General features: G+C 48.6%; 2 pseudogenes; one reads left to right on the top strand and one right to left on the bottom strand.

The window, feature by feature from the left end:
• Positions 1-404: 404 nt before the first annotated feature.
• On the bottom strand, positions 405-5,223 carry LOC123101879 (cytochrome P450 87A3-like; annotated as a pseudogene).
• Positions 5,224-11,898: 6,675 nt separating this feature from the next.
• Positions 11,899-20,297, top strand: part of LOC123106198 (cytochrome P450 710A1-like) — a 35,699-nt pseudogene continuing 27,300 nt past the window's right edge.

The raw sequence follows: 20,297 nt of genomic DNA on the forward strand, positions 1-20,297 counted from the left end.
ATTATTTGACATACACAATGACAATGCATATATTGTAGTAAAAAGGAAATAGCATACATATATAGTTTAGAAACTCCACAGCAGTGCCCAGGCAGTCACACGTTGCAAAGTTACATTTTAAGGAGGCAGGATGTTACAGAAATTCTCTCCACATTTTCTCTGTCAATCCCCAATTATTGAAGGAGTAAGATCAACCCACCCTAGGGATAATAAAGTAGGCTCTGCTTTCTTGTACCAAGAGCCATGGGAGCTCTTCCATGGGTGAATCAGTTTATCCCTCCCTCCCTAGGTATTACTCCCTCCGTCCAAAAATACTTGTCATCAAAATGGACAAAAAGAGGTGTATCTAGAACTAAAATACACCTAAATACATCCCCTTTTATTTATTTTGATGACAAGTATCCGGACGGAGGGAGTATCTGGATGTGGTATCCCTTTGGAAACACGATCTCCGTTATGCGCTGCACTTCGCCGCCTTTTATCTCCTTCCATCTGCCAAAGATTTGTTCAATGTATTTTTATGAATTACTCGTACTGATAATGTGATTTATTTATTTTGTACACGATCAACAGTTTCTTTTTTTTTTTTTGCAGGTCACACGATCGGCAGTTACCGGTAGTTTGTCACCAAGGTATGGAGGAAGACCGCGATCTGAACCTTGCTGAACTCTGCTCCCAGGCAGTGCCTTACGCCACCTCCGTATGGCGCGAAGTTCTTGAGTAGAATGCTCTTCCTGGACTCATCCTGCGGATGGATGAATTACAATTATTTCATTCCGGCATGGATTATGGATGGTTGCTGAGGAATTTGTCACCGACCTGCCACCTCCATGGATTAAAGGTCAGGGGATCTTTATAGAATTCTGGGTTCAGATGGATAGCCATGGGGCTGATCATCACGAGCCAACCAGCGGGGATCGTGTAGCCTGCGTCAGGGAAGAATAATTTGCCCGATAACTACACACTACAAAAGGGACGTGATACGATGTGGGGTAAGAGAATTGTGTAAGCTGCTGTGCTGAGAGTACCTTTCACTTGCACGTCTGCTAGTGTTTTCCTGAATATTCCAGGGGCCACGCTACCGAGGCGAACTATCTCATTCGTGACCTGCATGTAGAAAGTTGGGCTTCAGTAGGCGCGTGCATGCTGAGCTGCTCTCTCTATATACAATTATATAGCTCTAACACGTATTAAGTATTCAAACTTTTGATGTTTTTTATAAGATATTTTGGATATTTCGTATATGGACAAATACGGACTAAAATGAGTGAACAAACACACTAAAATGTACTCCCTCCGTCCGAAAATACTTGTCATCAAAATGGATAAAAGGGGATGTATCTAGATACATCCCCTTTTATCCATTTTGATGACAAGTATTTTCGGACGGAGGGAGTATCTATATACATCCGATTTAAAAAAAGGTAAGAATATCTAATATTTGTGAACCGAGATACTAGTACTAATGGATTGAAAGTACACATGAATGAATTCAAGGTACACATGCATGCACACATGAATGAATTCAAGGTACACATGCATGCACTGAAATTAAACCTGAGCACTGAATGTCATGGACTTGTATTCGTCCCATGTGACTTGTACTCGAGTCACTCAAGTAGCTAGCTTGTAGGAGGAAGTTACCTTAGAGTGACTCTACTACATTGGGGTAGTCGGTGAGGGCATCTCCAGCCGCGCCCCCAGGAAGGCCTTCTCAGGCGTTTTTCTTGCGCCGGCGCCGAAAAATCGGCCCAGTCACGTCCCTAGGAGCTCGATTTTCGCCGGCCTGGGCCGAAAACAGCGCCGGCGGACCCAGGCCGAACCCGGCGCGCTGGGGGCGCCCGGGGACGTCGGGCGAACTTTTTTGGCGCGAAAAAGCCGCGGGCCCGCCGCGTCAGCGACACGGCTCTCTTCTCGCCCCTTCGTCGTCCTCATCGCCTCGTTTCCCGCGGCGAATCAATGCCAAAGCTGCCGCGCTGCCGCGCCGGTCAGCCTGCACCATTGATGCCTCACGGGCGGCGCAGTGAAGGCCGGACGACGCGCGTCCCTCGCCCTCCCTCGCCCGCCACGCGTACACACGGCGGCCACGCGTACGGGCGGCGTCTCAGCCTATATAAGACGCGCACCAGCGTGCTCGAAGACCACACTCTCTCGCCGCCGTCGTTCCTCCCTCTCCTCTCTCTTGCCGTCGTTTCTCCCTCTCCTCTCTCTCTCCGTCGTTTCTCCCTCTCCTCTCTCTCGCCGTCTCCACCCATGGCCGAGCGCTTCCCTGGTGACGGCGTGGCGGCGAACGGCTTCGGCCGCCGCCATCTCCACGAAGACGAGGCTCGCCTCCTTTACGAGGCCGGGTACCCGGTCCCGCCGGACATGCGGGTGCCCGCCGCGTGGAGGATCAGCGCCGGTGGCGTGCCGGTGCCACCACCACCCACCGGGGCGGCGCGGCGTGCGGAGATCGCACGCATCCGCGCGTCCCTGCCGCGGGCGGTGAGGGAGGGGCTACGGTACGTCCCCGACAGCCCGCTCTGGGAGCCCTACTTCCGCTGCCGTCACGCCGAGCAGCTCGAGGCCACCAACGGCGTCGAGCCCTCCGGCAGGCTCAACTCCAACGGTCGGCGCCATGGTGGGGCGTGCCCGGGCACACGTTGGAGGCCGTCCTCGAGTACATCGAGGGCGGCAACACGGCGCGCCTCGAGTACCCGGATCCCCCGTCCTTCTCACGCCGCCGGGGAAGCCCCTGGACCCCGAGGCGCATGGAGACCGGGGGGTCCTCCTCGTCGTCCGGCGGCTCGCCCTGCCTCCACCGCGTCAAGCCGGAGCCCCAGGGCACGCCGGTCAGTGCCCGCACGCGCAGCTCCGGCGTCCGCATCGGCGGCGCCAACGCCTCCCCACCCACCGGCCGCTTCATCCTCGTCAAGCCCAAGCCGGAGCGCGGCCTCCCCGCGGAGTACGAGGAGATAGCCCGGCGCGGCATCTCCGACGAGGACGCCCTGCGGTGGGCGCGGGACGACTACCTCCGCGACGAGATGGTCCGGCAGCGCCGGGCCCTGGAGGAGATCGTCGCCCGCAAGCGTGGGCGCGAGGACGAGCACGGCGTCGTGGTCCTCGACAGCGACGACGTCGACGACGCCCCCGGACCGTCCAACCCGCCGCGCCAACCGGGGGAGGGATGCAGCAGAGACGACGGAGGCGCAGGCGGGGGCGGCGGCGGCGGCGACGACGACGACGACGACGGCGGCGGCGACTACACGCGGTTCTACCGCCTCCTCTGCATGTAAACCGCGTGGGCGGGCGGCGAGGGGAACGGCGGGGGTAGCCCGCCGAAGTTTTTTTCTTTTTTTGTAAAATATGTTTAAGTTTGAACGAACTCGCCGATGTTTGCGTTAAATTTCAGTCGTGTTTGCGCCATGTTTGAATTTTTTAAAAACCCGCGACTGGGGGGCATCACGCCCCCAGTGCGCGGTTTAACGCCGGCGCGCCCCCAGGGGACGATTTTTAGGCGTCGGGAGGGGGGGGGGCGAACGGCTGGAGATGCCCTGAGAAACTTTATGCCGATCGCGAGCGTTGACGACACTGTTGCAAAGGCGGCGAACAGGAGGGCGGCAACGAAATCTACAGCAAATTTCTCGTTCATCATTCCCGTCCCACTTTGTAGCTCGTCGACCACCTCATCGAGGAAGTCACCGTGTCGCTTCTGAGGTGTACTGAGCCTTTCTTTTAGTAGGTCCGTGAGTACCTTTTGCACGTTTTTCCTTCCCTGCATGCAGAAGCATGCATGCATCAAGACCACGGTTGTACCTTTTGCAAGTATGTTTTCAGCTTAGATTTCTCGATGTCTTTCTTTAAAACTACTCCTTCCTATTCAAAATAAGTGTCGCAGTTTTAAATTGGAAATTGCGGCACTTATTATGAATCAGAGATAGTAAGTAATTATATATAGTACTGAACACATGTGTACATACCTGTATACATCCGTAGAATAGGAAAATACAGCGGGAAGGAAACCATTCCCTGGAAGAAGGCATCAAAGTTCTTCCTAAGTTTCCTTGACTTTTCGGGGCCAAAACCAATAAGCTTCTTGGCCGTGTGGTCAAATATCATCTGCATCGCAGGAAGCCGATAATGCCACTCAGTCACGTTAGTACCCAACAACTAGCTAGGCAATGCAAGTCAGTTGATGGCTACAATTATATTAGGTGGCGCGATCATCAAAGTAAACTATTACATCACATGCATGTCCTTACTTACTGATGGCTGCATGCATCATTCTGATGTAGAGGCCGGGGTAATACTTCTTTTCAAAAAAAAAAGACCTTACTTACTTACCGTGGCCATGGCGTCCTTGACCTCGATGACAGGCTCCGCGGCCCATGCAGCAAGGTTCTGCGTCACGCTGCGCCCTATCTCAGCGAGGAGCACGTCCCGGAGGCTGTCGGGGCCGAAGAGCCTGGCCGCGAAGCTGCGGACGTACTTGTGGACGGAGCCGTCGCAGTTGGCCATGCTGTCCTTTCCGAAGATGCTGTTGGCCGTGTCCGGGTACCAGCTCCGGAACAGCTTGCCTTCCTGCTGGAAGATGAAGCGGTTCACGTCCGCGCCCATGGACACCACCACCGGGTGTCCAACCAGGTTCGTCTTGAACAACGTGCCGTACCTGCATTGCGCGGCCCGATTTGGATCGTCAATCCACTCCTGCAGCTTCATCCATCTATGAAGCTAGCCTAGCTACAACTAGCTAGCTAGCGGTATATATGTATGTGCAATGTACGAATTGAATAGCATAACTTCAATTAATTAGTGAAAAATACACTAGAAATAGCGTAATTTAGTCCCCATTTGGTTAACTCCAACCACGACTAATTAGGAGCCTGTTCGGACTCTCTCCCCGCTCCAACTCCGCTCTGGAGCGGAGCAGCATCCAGTTCAAATTTTCGGAGTCGCTGAAGGGCCACTCCGCACGCTGCACTCCGCGCTGAAGGAGCGGAGGATTGCAGGGCCTAGTTACTACCTTTTCAGCCTTTGCTTGTAGAAGCCTGAGATGTCGAGAGAAGGGCTTGGCCTCATGAACTGTAAGGACTCGCCAACGAGAGGGAAGCCCATGGATCCAGGAGGAAGCCTCCCAATGTTGCACGGAGGATTGTTCCACTTGTACACCCAGTGCACCAGCCACCCTGCAACAATAAGTGCAAGGCCGCAGAGGGATGCATATGACTGCAAGTAGCCCTCCATCCTGTCTTGAAGATAGATGAGATAGTTCTCTGAGGTAAATACACTGACGGTCATCGTATTTGAGGCAAAAGCACACTATGGTCACTGGACTTTAGAATACGCTCGTTATGGTCATTGTATACGTGTTGAGGTGATTATACGGTCACTGATGAGCCGTATTGCTCTGTATTCTGCCGAGTTGACTGGTCAACCTATCCAGTCAAATAGTATACGTGGTCACGCCACTCTCTATTATGCGGGTCCCATCTCTTAGTGGGTGAATAAAATAAATGCAGAAAACTAAATATGCGTGTGCACCCAGGACTCAAACCTGCTGCTCACGCGTGCTAGGCACATGAGACCATGCATTTGCGTGTTAAGTTGTAGACCTCTTTCATTATACTCCTATTATATGGAAACACGCATGCAGAGTTTGAAAAAAAAAACACGCACGCACAGGCCGGACCGCCGGAGTGTTCAGCTCGGGGCCGCCCGGCGACAGGGCACCGCCCCAACATCGGATCTGGGCGCGGCCACCTCCCACTGCGCCGTCCCCAGCCACCTTGCACTGCGCCGCACCCAGATCCGCGCTCGTTGGGCGCCGCCGGCCCGCTCTCTTCTCCGGCTGATGACTAGCTTTCAGGAAAAGGGATTGTGTCCTATCACTTGAATTAGACGCCTAAAACTTAAAGGGCAACGACCCAGCCTGCCCGGCCATACGGCTTATATATATATATATGTGTGTGTGTGTGTATATATATATATATCACATCTAGATGTGAAATAGCTATCTCAAGTCTATAGCCATTGGATTTTGTCTTATCTTTAGGATTCGTGCAAGTTGTTTTTTCTGTTCTGGTCATGCGCTTCGCTCGTGTCGCGCGTCGTTCGTAGGTGCGCGCGGCCCATCATTTTAGCGGGTTTGTGTTGTTTTTTGCCTGTTGCGGGCCGCGTTGCTTGTTGGGCTGGCGGGCTGTTTGACTGAGATTTGTTTTGCCTGTTGCGGGCTGGCGGTTCTTGTTGGGCTGGCGGGGCTGTTCTGAGCAGTTTTGATGTTTGAAGTAGCTAAGTCTCAGCTGGCCGGCTGTTTAGTAACTTGTGCGTTCAGATAATTCTGTGGAACCCCCTAAAAAAAAGATAATGCTGTGGAACGATAGGATTTCCATTTTTTTCAGCACAAGTTGATCTTTTTTGTTTTTAAGTGATTTTGATAGTTTTAGTGGGGGTTGGCACATATTTTTCCCCATATGAAGTGTCTTGTCTCTGTAGGTAGGAAATGGGGCATAAACATGCGGTTTTTAAGTTTCAGTAGAAGATGAAGTGTCTTGTGTCTTGCTAAGCTAATTTTTCACACAGAGCTAGTTTTCATTTTGTATGAAACAAGGTTTTCATTTTGTTCTTTCTTTTTTCAGTTAATATCCATGTTTCATGACAGTTTCTTTATTGTCAGCCAGCGGCGATTGTGGGGATCAAAAAGGGAAGTGGAGGAGAGTGCCGGTTAAGTATCCGAACTACATGTGATTAATTTATATGCATTTTTTTTCATCTTTGTTAGGTTATATGTGTGTTTAATCTAATCTAATGTGGGGGATTAAGTGGGATGTTTGGTAGTTTGATTTTTTGTAGTGTTGTTTATATCTAGTAGTATTCTACATATATAAGTTGGAGCAACAGCTCATGATTATCTTGTTTTTTGTAGTGCTCTGTACATCTACTAGTTTTTTTGTGTGGATGTTAAAGATGGTACGCTCAATGAAATAATCTTATCGGTCGCCTCAAGAGTAGCGATAAATCGGACGATAAATCGCTGAATCGGAAGATTTTTTGAACAGTATTAAATACTAGTTGTGTAATACACTCCTAGCTTTTCTTGCTTATTTTTTTTACCCTGTTTTGCTTGTTACTAATCTCTAGTTCCTAGTTTCTACTTACTAGTTTTCGACAGCTTTGCTAGGAGTACTTTTGATATTTTTTTCATAGTTACTGGTTCCAACAGTTTTCATTAGTGTAAGCATCAGTATGAGCACCATCAGTTACAGTCTTGCCCTATGTTGATTTTTTTTGGGTATTATTTAGGATGGTGTGCCCAGTTTGCTTTGCTCACTGCAAGGCGGACAGTGGTGAGAGCTTTGGCATGTTTTTTCGTGATGCCAACGAAACCTTTGCAGTAAAAAATTGCTTGCCATCTTTTACTTTGTACGTGTGTTTTTTTGTGTGCTCTAGTTGATATGCATTTTTTTTTCAGATACTCCCATGCTCTACCATGCAGCGGTTCCCACAAAAGTTTGCCGATGGGTTCTTGAACTTGAAAGCTCATGGCCGCCGATACGTTGTGGGTGTTCTCATTGCGCATGGCAACACATGCATCGGCGGCGATGACTAAAGGAAGTTCATCAAGGACTTCAACCTTGGCCATGGGGAGCTTGTTGTTTTTCCCATGATTGGACATATCGCCAAAGCGTTTGTGTGCTGTTTCGGTGGAGGTTTTTCTGTCGGAGATCAAGCTGAAGCGACAGAGGGTGTTGTATTCAATCATGATGAGGAAGGAGGAGAGCAAGGGCATGGTGGACATGTGGATGAGGGGTTTAACAATGTCCAAAATATGGAAGAAGCCGCTCTAGACATCATCTACAGCAGAGATGCCATTTTAGTGGAGCCCGCATGCCACTTGCAAGTAGACCATCACCTCGCAACTAGGGTTGTTTACTCGATGCCACTTGCAACTCGACCATCGACTTGCAACTCAGCTTTTTTGTAGTCTGTAATTGCCCTAGTTGCAAGTCCACCATCAACTCGCAACTGTGGGTGCCTGCATGCCACTTGCAACTCAACCATCGACTTGCAACTCGTTTTTTTGTAGTTTATAATTGCCCTAGTTGCAAGTCCACCATCGACTTGCAACTCGTTTTTTTGTAGTTTATAATTGCCCTAGTTGCAAGTCCACCATCGACTTGCAACCGATCTATTTTTTGTATGTAGTTTTATAATTGCCTCCATCAACTCGCAACTGTGGGGGCCCGCATGCCACTTGCAAGTAGAACATCGACTCACAACTGGTCTGTTTTTTGTTTGTAGTTTTGTAATTGCCCTAGTTGCAAGTCCACCATCGACTCACAACTGTGGGGGCCCGCATGCCACTTGTAGTAGACCATCGACTCGCAACTAGGGATGTTTACTTGATGCCACTTCCAATTCGACCATCGACTTGCAACTCTGTTTTTTTGTAGTTTGTAATTGCCCTAGTCGCAAGTCCACCATCGACTTGCAACCATGGGGTGTCCGCATGCCACTTGCAACTCGACCATCAACTTGCGACTCAGTTTTTTTTGTAATAAGTTTGTAATTGCCCTAGTTGCAAGTACACCATCGACTCGTAATTGTGCGTGCCCGCATGCCATTTGCAAGTAGACCATCGACTTGCCACTAGGGATGTTTACTCGGTGTCACTTGCAAGTAGACCATCGACTCGCAACTGGTCTATTTTTTTATAGTGTTGTAATTACCCTAGTTGCAAGTACACCATCAACTCACAACTGTGGGGGGCTGCATGCCACTTGCAAGTAGACCATCGACTCGCAACTGGTTTTTTTATTTGTTTGTAGTTTTGTAATTGCCCTAGTTGCAAGTCCACCATCGACTCACAACTGTGAGGCCCGAATGCCACTTTTAAGTAGACCATCAACTTGCAACTGGGTCTTTTTGGTTGATGCCACGTGCAAGTAGACATTCCACCAGCAATTGGGTCTTCTATTGTTCATGCCACTTGCAAGTGGACATTCGACTTGCAACTGGGTTTTTTTTGTTTGATGCCCACTTGCAAGTGGACACTTGACTTGCAACTGAGTTTTTTTGTTTAATGTCTATTTGCAAGTGGACCCTCGACTTGCAACTAGATCTTGTTGGTTGATGCCCTTACAAGTGGACCCTCGACTATTGCAACCAGAGTCCTTTGTTTTCATGCCACTTGCAAGTTGACCCTCGATGTGCAACTGGGGTCCTCTGTTCTCATGCCACTTGCAAGTGCACCTTCGACTTGCAAGTGGATCTTCTGTTTCTGATGCCCACTTGCAAGTCGACCCTCCACCTGCAACTGGGTCTTTTTGGTTGATGCCACTTGCAGGTCGACACTCCACCTGCAAATCGGGTCTTCTGTTTTTCATGCCACTTGCAAGTCGACACTCGACTTGCAATTGGTTTTTTCTTTGATGCACACTTGCAAGTGTTTTTTTGTGTCCACTTGCAAGTCGGCCCTCCGCCCGCAACTGGATCTTTTTGGTTGATGCCCACTTGCCAAGTCGACCCTCGACTTGCAACCAGGTCTTCTTTTTTTATGCCACTTGCAAGTCGACACTCAGCTTGCACTTGGTCTTTCTGTTTTCATGCCACTTACAAGTGGACCATCGACTTGGGAAATGGTTCTTCTTGTTTGATGCCTCTTGCAGTCGAGCCTCACTTGCAACTGGGTCTTCTATTTTTTTATGCCCACTTGCAAGTTAACCCTCGACTTACAACTTCTTTTTTTGTTTGATACTACTTGCAAGTCGACCCTCGGACTTGCAACTGAGGTTTCTTGTTTTCATGCCACTTTGCAAGTGGTACCTCGACTTGCAGCTTTGTCTTCTTTTTTATGCCACTTGCAAGTCGACCCTCGATGTGCAACTGGGATCTTCTGTTTTCATGTCACTTGGTCTTTTTGTTTGCAACGGTGTCTTTTGTATTTTTGATGCCCAATTGCAAGTCGACCCTCAACCTGCAACTAGATCTTGTTGGTTGATGCCATTTGCAAGTGGACCCTCAACTTTTACAACTGAAGTCATTTGTTTTTTATGCCACTTGCAAGTCAAGGGTTGATGTGCAACTGGGGTCTTCTGTTTTCATGCCACTTGCAAGTGAGTCTTCTGTTTCTGATGCCCACTTGCAACTCGACCCTCGACCTGCAACTGGGTATTTTTGGTTGATGCCACTTGCAAGTCGACCCTCAACCTGCAACTGGGTATTTTTGGTTGATGCCACTTGCAAGTCGACACTCCACCTGCAACTGGATCTTCTATTTTTCATGCCACTTGCAAGTGGACACTCGACCTGCAAGTGGTTTTTTTTGTTTAATGCCCACTTGCAAGTGGACACTCGTCCTGCAACTAGTTTTTTTTGTTTGATGCCCGCTTGCAAGTGGACACTCGACTTGCAACTGAGTTTGTTTTGTTTGAAGTCCACTTGCAAGTGGGCCCTCAAATATTGCAACTGGGTCTTTTGTTTTTTCATGCCACTTGCAAGTGGACACTCGACTTGCAACTGTGTTTTTTATTTTGATGCCCACTTGCAAGTGGACACTCGGCTTGCAACTCGGCTTTTTGGTTGATGCAACTTGCAAGTCAATGGTCAACTTTGCAATTGGGTTTTCTTGTTTCATGCCACTTGCCAGTCGAGGGTCGACTCAGTACTATGGGACCATACTTTTTTTTTGTTTCTTGCCACTTGCAAGTCAAGTGTCATTTTTTGCAATTTTTGTATTTTACGATCTTGTAGTCAACCGAGTTTCCAAGTCCACCATTTTCTTTTGACTTGCAACTATGGTTCTTTGTGTTCATGCCGCTTTTTTTGCAAGTCTTACTCACTCGAAACTGCAAGTCCAACCTTTTTTGATTTGATAGTTTATATTTCACAAACATTTTTTTCCGTATCTTTTTTAAGCTAAAATTTTGCAACCAAGCGCCAACTAATAACTATGGTTTTTTTTTCCTTTTTCATCTCTTTTTTTGTTGATTTTTTAGGCGCACTAGTGTTTTTAGTGACCCTTTTTTTAATCTCATTTTTTAGTTTCACAATTTTTTTTTACAAGGCAGACCCCCAAAAATGCTTTTTCTATGTGTTTTTAGACTAAACACAGTGTTCTGTACTCAACTGCCCTTTTTAAAGTCTTTTAGGGGGGTTTTCTGCAAGATCTCCAAAACAACAACGGATCTTCAATATTTATCCACATAGACACATTTATTTTCGCATTTATTTTGTCTCCCACTGCACTGTTTTGAATTGGTGGAGCAGAGGAGGAGGAGACGGGGACGACAAGCTCGAAGCCTCTGGCGACCGAGATGGCCGCCGACGAGCCTCCCGCTCCACACCTCTGCTCGACGCATGAGGCATCCCAAAATGATATCTGCTTGTTCATCTACATGTAGTCCGCTTTTAGTTCTGTTTTTTTACTGGAGAAATCAAAACAAATTCCCTCTTGCTACGCACTGACGGCAGTCAACTGTTGTGTTGTTTCTATACAGACCAGAATCAAGCTTCTGCAGTCAACTGCAGTCAACTTCTTTTACAAGCAAGCAAGATCTTTATCTACTAATAACAAACAAGGGCCAGGCCGTGAGCAAATTTTCAGACAAACAAACAGACAAAACAAAAGCCCAGCTAACAAGGCCCACCAGGTGGGGGGTAGTCGGATGGGTGGGCTAGTGTTGACGATAGACAAACAACAAGCGAGGTGGGAGATCGACAAACAAACAAGCTGAATTTTTTGTTTGTTAACGAGGTGGGACAGATTTTTAGAGGATGATGTCACTTAGATGTGAGGTATTATCTCACATCTAGATGTGACATAGACAGACCCTTTATATGTGTGTGATATGCGCTCTCCGGTATTCTAGTATGCATGTTCAGTTACGAGAGGAGGAGGAGGTACAGCACTAGCGCAGCGCAATGGTGGAGCTGCTGCTCCCTGTGGCTGTGGGTGTGGGTTTCATGGACTTGTGGGCGGTGGCGCCGTTCGTGGCGGCGATAGCTTTATACTACTTTCTTGTGGAGCAGCTGTCCTACCACCGCAAGAAGGGGGCCCTGCCAGGCCCGTCGTGGGTGGTGCCGTTCCTCGGTAGCATCCTGCCACTACCGGAATCGCCCCCTATGCCGACGGCCAGGGCCGTCGGCATAGGCCTGGCACCCGTCAGGATAGGCCTATGCCGACGGCCCCCGTCGGCATAGGGCCGTCGGCAACATATGCGTCGGCAGAGCCAGGGAGGTCGTCGGCATATATGATACGCCGACGGAGGCCGTACATCTATGCCGACGGCCCTGTCCGTCGGCAACTATCACGCCTAACGGCGGCCGCCGTCAAGTCTGTCCAACGAATGGTCGACACGTGGCACTACTATGCCGACGGCCAGGCCGTCGGCATAGTGGTGCCACGTGGCGACCATTCGTTGGGCAAGGACCAGGGTTATGCTGACGGCCTGGCCGTCGGCATAACTTGAAACTAAACCGACGGCAGGGCCGTCGGCATAGTCCTTCATACAGAGCTCCCAGTAGCTGACACGTGGGCACCTATGCCGACGGCCTAGCCGTCGGCATAGTTTTTAAACTAAGCCGACGGCTAGGCCGTCGGCATAGGTGCCACGTGTCAGCTACTGGGAGCTCACGCTAGCCCTATGCCGACGGCTAGGCCGTCGGCATAGTTTGCATTTGCTTTTTTTCCTTTTTTCTGTTTGTTTTCAAATCAATTCAATTCAAATAACAGCACATATCAGCACAACAGATATATATGATGGGATAGACATATAAAACACAACGGGATATCATCCGGCACCATCACAACAATATATGCATAAGCATCATCACACATAAGTCTCTAAATAAACATCATCACAACCAACATAAGCATAAGCATATAGAGAAGCACACAAGTCATCTAAATGATCATCACCACACACAAGGATCATCGAGCACCACGGAGGTCGTCACCGCCAAGACGGCCGAAGCCCAGGTCATCACTGCTAGCGGCAGCGCTACCGCCAAGACCGCCTCCACCTCCGCCTCCGCCTTCGTGGATCGGAGTGGTCGGGCTCCGTGACTCGGGAGTGCTGCGAAGACCACCGCCAACGGTAGATCCACCTGTTCCCTGGATGTTGAAAAGACATATTAACGGGATATATGACTGTGTTGAAAGGCATGACATGCTTTGGTGAATAGATTGGGGATGAACTAACCGGCGAGGGGCCAGCGTTCTGTGCCACAAACTCCTCAAAGCTCATCAGCACTGGTTGTGCTGGAGGGCATTGTGCTGGAGGGAACTGAGGACACCTGCCGGCCGCCATATCCTGAAAAGCCTGCTGCATCTGGCTATCCCTCTGCACTTGGTGTTCATAAAGCCTCTGATGCCACCCCATGGTCTCCTGGCATGTGTACTCCAGGTAGGCCTACGGTATGACATGATGGAACTCATAAAACTACTAAATGCGGAAAATAAAGTGAGCAATGAAGATAAGAGGGAAAATACTTACAGATTGTTGCTCCTGAAAGAGGGACTGTGTACTGGTCACTGGCTGGCTCGTGCGCTGGGTCAGGCTCGGGTCGATCCGACGAAGCTGTGTGTAGGAGATACTAGGAGTGATCACAGCATCGAGAACCGCCTCTCGACCGTGCTCCTTGGGCCCCATTCTCACCACCGCCATGTCGTCCAAAGGCGCCGCAATGGGGTCAGGTGTGTCAGGATGCAACTTCAGATACGCTTCGGAGTAGGCCTGCTTCCTCCCCGCGGTATGCTTGCCGTAGTACTGGGGCTCGCCAGGCTTGGAGTCCTTCCGCGTATGGGCAATCTCCCACGCCTGCATGTCTGAGAGCGGCCGCTTCAGTTTCTCCTCCTGCACCACCAAACAGAGGTTAGTCATACATAAAAAAGTGATGGTAAATAGAAGAAGAAAAATGTTTAATGGGGTTAGTCATACATTAACTGCCTTGTGGAGATAGTGATTTCGGTTTCCCTGAGCATGTACTCCCTCCTTCCCTCGGTTAGCCTTATTTTTGGTTCTCATAGCCGCCCAGGCTCCAGCCTCATCACACCAATGACCCACCAATGCCGCCCAGGACTCGTCTTTTCCATAACACCAATTTGGACACACCTACATAATAAAAGCATAATGGCATGTAGGTGTGTCCAAATTGGTGTTATGGAAGCATAACGCATAAAGCATAAAGCACCACAAGGTAATGAAAGCACAATGAAAGCATAATATATGAAAGCATAATGAAAAATCTTTTATACTTACCGCCAAGAACTCGGGCCTCTCCAAGGTAATGCCCATCCTCCGCGCTTCTTCCTTGGTCATCTTCACACCAAGATAGGAGTGGTAGTATGTGGAGATGGCCACATAGCGCACCTCATACTGCATCTGGCGGGCCTTCTTCTTGCATTGGCGCAGCACGATCTGGTCCGCTCTAGCCCTGTGCTCCGGAAGAACTCGATAGAATTTCTACAATCATGCATGAAAACAAGAATGGAAGAAGCCATGAGTTAAATCATTTTCATGAAACTAGAATGGACTTGTTCTTCTGAAGAGAACTCACCCAGAAAGTAGTGATCACGGCCTTGGCATGGGTCTCATGGTCCGCGTGGCGGGCCGCTTCCCAGTGGTCCCAGCTCGTGGCCAAAACCCGACGAGCCGGCTGCCTGACTGGATCCGGACAGTACAACCCCGGCCAGTATAACTTTAGCAAGACGGTGATGAGGCCGTTGGGAATACGGACCCCTTTAGAATATATCCAGTTGCTGCAAAAGAATGAACTATTAGCATGTGACAAGCAAAATAAATAACAACCGGAATAAGGATGTGACAAGCAAAATAATGAACCACTTACTCTTTTCCCGTGGGCTCAATGAGCCACTTCTGCTCCTCAGTAGCCGGAACCTGCTTTGGTAGCTTTGCGTTACCACGCAGCCACCCCTTCTTGTCAACCCCCTTCCCGTCACCACCATCATCCCCGCCACCACCCTCCTCCTCGCCTGCCTCCCCCTCCCCAACCTCCTCCCCAACCTCCTCCTCCTCCTCCTCCTCCTCCACCACCTCCTCCTCCTCCTCCCTAGAGTGTACCTCACTAGAGGAGGGTACCTCACTAGAGGAGGGCCTCGAAGACAACACCCCTAAGTCGGTGAGGGTGCGCTCTTTCTGGCCGCGACCCCCTGTAGTGGCTCTCCCCCCAGCACCTCGTCCTCTAGAGGCTCTCCCCCTGCCCCCTCCTCCTCTAGGGGCACCTCTCCCTCAACCTCCCTGTGAGGAGTCATCGTCAAGTAGCCGAGGGGGAGGATTACATGCTGGACCACTCCGACTAGGCAGGCCGACGACCTTGCGTAGGAAACCCACACCGTCGGCCTTCCCCTTGCCCATGTTCCACGAACCTGCATTGAAAAGAGAATAAGCAATTAGTAAATTAATTAAATGAAGGAAAAGGCATGATAATAAACACATTAATAAAAATGCATAAAAAGGCATATTCCTAAACTATAGAAAAAAAATACTTGAAACGTACATCTGCTAGAACCCATATGAATCATCACTGTTGTAACCTCTTTCTCGGTCCGTCTCATCATCACTATCAATCATATCATCTTCGTTGTCCGACGGAGGTGGAGGCTCTTCCTCGTCATCAGCGTCTTCGTTTAACTTTTCTAGCATAAGTATGTCATTTTCATTGACAATGGTCTCACCATCATTCCGTGCATCGTCGACGTTTCGGTCCACATCATCATCACCCAATGGTCTAGCGTCATTGTTTCTAACCACATCATCATCATCATCATCATCATCATCAGGTTGCTCTTGATAGAACACTCCCTCGTATGTCATGGGGTTAATGTTGTAGTAATCGTCTTCATTCGGGTTTGGTAGCTTACCATGTGGCGACACCTTGAACACAACTTCCCAACCCTTTAGATACACTTTTTGGCATGGGTAAGGCAGATAATATACTTGTGTAGCTTGGGTAGCCGCAATGAAGAGATCGGCTCCGGCATAGACGGTTGATGGTTTAACTTCGACCAAACCAATGGAAGGCATATGTTTTACCCCCTCCCGCGGATCGAACCATCGGCATTTGAACACAGGCAGACTTAGGGTCTCACGCCCCTGGCGGAATTTAACCTCGTATATATTTTGTACCCTTCCGTAGTAGTCTACTGAATTTTGACCGGGGGTGTACACTCCAGTATTTATAGTTTTGGGATCGGGGCGGCTGTTTTGGTGCTCCTCTGTATGGAAGCGATACCCATTCACATCATACTTTTTACATGTCATGACGGCAGGGTCAAAACCCATGGAAACCCATCTCAATTCATCATCCATAGATATGTTCGGATCTTTTCCCTACAAGTATAATGGAAATTGTTGCGTGCATTAGTTAGGTTAACTAATAAATGTTGAAGTAGGTATTTAGTAGGGGAGTGTGGAAAATTACTTTCTCCATGAACCAAGCAACAAAATTTTTACGTCCAGGGTTTCCATGACGGAGAAGAGTAAGTGCCTCCGCCTCAGTAGGAGGATTCACTCCCGTCCATTCTTCTTGAACGAAATCACTAAAAAAAGATAAGCGGTGTTAGACCGGGACTAAGTGAACATGAAACATGATGATGTGGAAGACATAAAGGAATGGTGTAGTGGTATTACCTCATCCACACTTCCTCAACTTTCTTGATGTTGTGCAAGATATAGAACATGAGGTCCTCCCACTCTTGTCGTGGCATGTTATAAGATTTCGAGGCCCCAGCCCTCCCACCTTGCGCGTTGAATAGATTGAGCCTGGGTTGATACTTGGGCTCTTCTATATTGTATCGAGGCACCTTGTTATGCAGATGGGGAACGTGGTCTGGATAGTATGATGTCCTGAGGTCTAGCGCCTCCTCTAGGATAACTGCCTCAGCTATGGAAGCTTCAATCTTAGCTTTGTTTCCACATTTCCGTCAGAGATGCTTGTTCTGCCTCTCAGGGCCATACTGCCAGCGATTTTGCACAGGCCCCCCAACAATACCTCGTTCGCGAGGTGCAGAATGAGATGTGTCATCGGATTAAAGAAGCCTGGCGGAAAGATCTTCTCTAGCTTGACTATCAACTCCGGTGCCTTCTTATGCAATTTTTCAATCACCTCTTTACTTACTTCTTTAGCACAGAGCGTGCGGAAGAAATGGCTAAGCTTGGCAAGCACTCGCCAGACATGCTCGGGGACATAGCCTCGAACCATCACCGGCATTATCCGCTCAATCCATACATGGTAGTCATGACTCTTCAGGCCGGTCACTTTACCCGTTGAAAGATTGACTCCCTTACTTATATTCGATGCATAACCATCGGTGAACTTCAAATTTTGTTTCAGCCAGATAAGTACTTCTTTTTTTTCTGGCGGTTTAAGGACAAAGTCAGCATCTGGCTTGAACCAGTTTTTTCGACCGCCTGTGGGAGGCTTCATGTTCAGGCGTGGTCTATCACAAATTCTCTGTTGATCGGCTCTAGCTTTTACGTTATCCTTCATCTTATCAGGAATGTTGAGGATCGTGTGGAAAAGGGACTCTGCCACATTCTTTTTGGTGTGCATCACATCAATATTGTAAGGAAGTTTGAGGTCCTTGAAATAGGGAAGCTGCAAGAAGGGGGTAATGTGCGTCCAGTTGTGCGTCTCACCATATCCCTCGAAGCCTTTGGCTTTGGCTTTGCCTTTGACTTTGACTTTAGGCTTGAGAGCTTTTAGCTGAGCAAGAATATCTGCCCCCGAAAATGTTGGAATCTCGGTTACTTCATGAACAACCCGGCCTTTCGTGAAGTTCTTCTTGTCTTCCCTGTCTGGATGGTCTGGAGGGAGGAACTGTCGATGCAGGTCAAAGGCTACATACTTGCCACCCTTACTCAGCCAAATCATTCGCAGAGCCTGCATGCACATTGGGCATGGCATCTTACCACTTGTACACCATCCGCAGAAGAGAGCATAGCCGGGAAAGTCATGCATGCAATAGTGCAACCAAACTTTCATCAGGAAATTTCTCTGCAGATCCCGGTCGTATGTCAACCTCGGAAAGTACCAAGAATGGTGCAAAGCATCCACAAGCGGCTGCATAAACACACCCAATTGCTTCCCCAGGTAGTCAGGCCCCGGAATGATGAGCGACAAGAACATGGTCTTCCGTTGCATTAGGGCACCGGGAGGAAGATTGAGTGGAATTACAAACACAGGCCAGCAGCTGTATGGATTGGACGACATACCATATGGATTCAACCCATCACCTGATATGGCTATTCTGACATTCCCAGCCTCCGCTGCTTCCTCGGGGTATTCTTCATCGAATGACTTCCATGCTTCCCCTCCCGATGGATGTACGATTTTTTTTGGACTGTACCTTATACCTTCCTTGTGCCACTTCATCATTTTGGCAGACTCCTTCGTGATGAAAAGGCGCTGCAGTCTTTTTATAAAATCGAGATACCGAAGAACCTTAACGGGGATGGTTAGCTGCTTTTTCTCACCATCCTCACCGACCACCTCAATGTACCGAGACGAACCGCACTTCCTACAGTACTTGTCATCCGCATACTCGTGCCTAAACAAAAGGCAATTCTTCGGGCAAACATCTATTTTCTCATAATCCATAGAGAGTGCCTTCATGATTTTCTTTGTATCGTACATGCTTTTCGGCAGTTCATGACCCTCAGGGAGGCTGTTAGCCCATACTCCCAGGAATGCTTCGAAGCATTTCTGGCTACAGCCGTACTCAGCCTTGACTGCAATCAGTTGCGAGATGGCATCCAGCTGAGATATTTTCGCACCCGCATAAAGAGGTTTCTTCGACGAGGCCAAGACCTCCAAGAAGGCCTTTGCGGTTGCCTCCGGCTCCTCCGGTTCATTCTCTGAAGGTGTCTCATTTGCCGTTTCTGCAACAATGACATCATCTAGCATGTCCCTGACCCTGTCGTTCTCATATCCATCGATGCGTTGTCGCATCACCTCCTCTCTACCACGGTCCTGCTCGGCTATGTTTATCGGCGGCATGTCAAAGTTTGGCATATATCCGTGCGTGCGAAGGTGCTCACTCATGTCCGTCTGATTTCTATGGTGACGTCTGGCACATCTCACACAGGGGCATGGTGGGATAATTCTCATTGGACGACGGAATATCTCCTTCAAATACACATCGGTTTTCGTGATCCACTCTGATGTTACTCGATTCCGACGGATAAAACCACTGTACATCCACTGATTATCTGCCATCCTCTGCTTTTTTGCAACCCACACAACATAATTAAGGATTCACTTAAATTAATCACATCAAATTTTCAGTTTCTACCGCGTTTAATCCACCTACATCTCTAATAGGTAAAGATGGGTCCTAATCCCACCCGAGGATGTGTAGATTGAGTACGTTCTCCATTCTACCCCGTTCCGAGACAAAATTTCGGCAGCACCTCCCCGTTGTTCTCCAGATACACGTCTCGGCAAATAGCCGAGAGAATGTGCTCCGGAGAACAATGGGGAGGCGCCACCGAAATCCTGTCTCAGAACGGGGTAGAACATGGAGAACATACCCAATCTACACATCCTCGGGCTGTCCATGGAAAACGCTGGACAATCCGAAAGAGCTGGGGTGATAAATATGCAATTGAATGCATATTTATCGATGCAACCCTTTCGGACGGGAGACGCCTAGGTTACGTCAGTTGACTTGAGAATGAAATCTAGTGATATGAAAAAATTGGAGGAGATGGACTTGTAGCTCACCCTCGGCTGTAGAGGAAGTAGTCGAACAGCAGAGGGATGCTCAGGGGGACCAACGCGCCGGACAACGGTCACTCCAATGAAATGCTAAACCACAAAGCCTGCAAATTCCATCGCGACAAAAAATTAGAACATCACAACTCATAGAACATCACAATATCATCATCATCGTCTAACAATCATCGAATCATAAAAAACATCAACATCATCTAAAAATTATCGAAGCATAAAAAAACACCATCATCTATCATCAACATCATCATCTACCAATCATCTATCATCTATCATCATCATCATCTACCAATCATCTATCATCATCATCATCATCATCTCAAAATCATCGAAGCATAAAAATCATCCTTATCACTTCTCATCTAACAATCATCATCATCATCTCAAAACAAATCCGTATGAACAAGTTATCTATCTAACTACCATCTATGTGTCTAACTATCACATTTAGCCCTCTTATCCTCTGCAAAATCATGAAAAAAGAAAAAAAATCTGGGGAGGGAGCCGGACCTAACGGAGAGGAGGTCGAGGCGGCGGCGGGGTGGCTGCGTTGGGCGGGGACAAGG

This window comes from Triticum aestivum, chromosome 5A, assembly GCF_018294505.1.
Source record: "Triticum aestivum cultivar Chinese Spring chromosome 5A, IWGSC CS RefSeq v2.1, whole genome shotgun sequence".
NCBI classification, from domain to species: Eukaryota; Viridiplantae; Streptophyta; class Magnoliopsida; order Poales; family Poaceae; genus Triticum; species Triticum aestivum.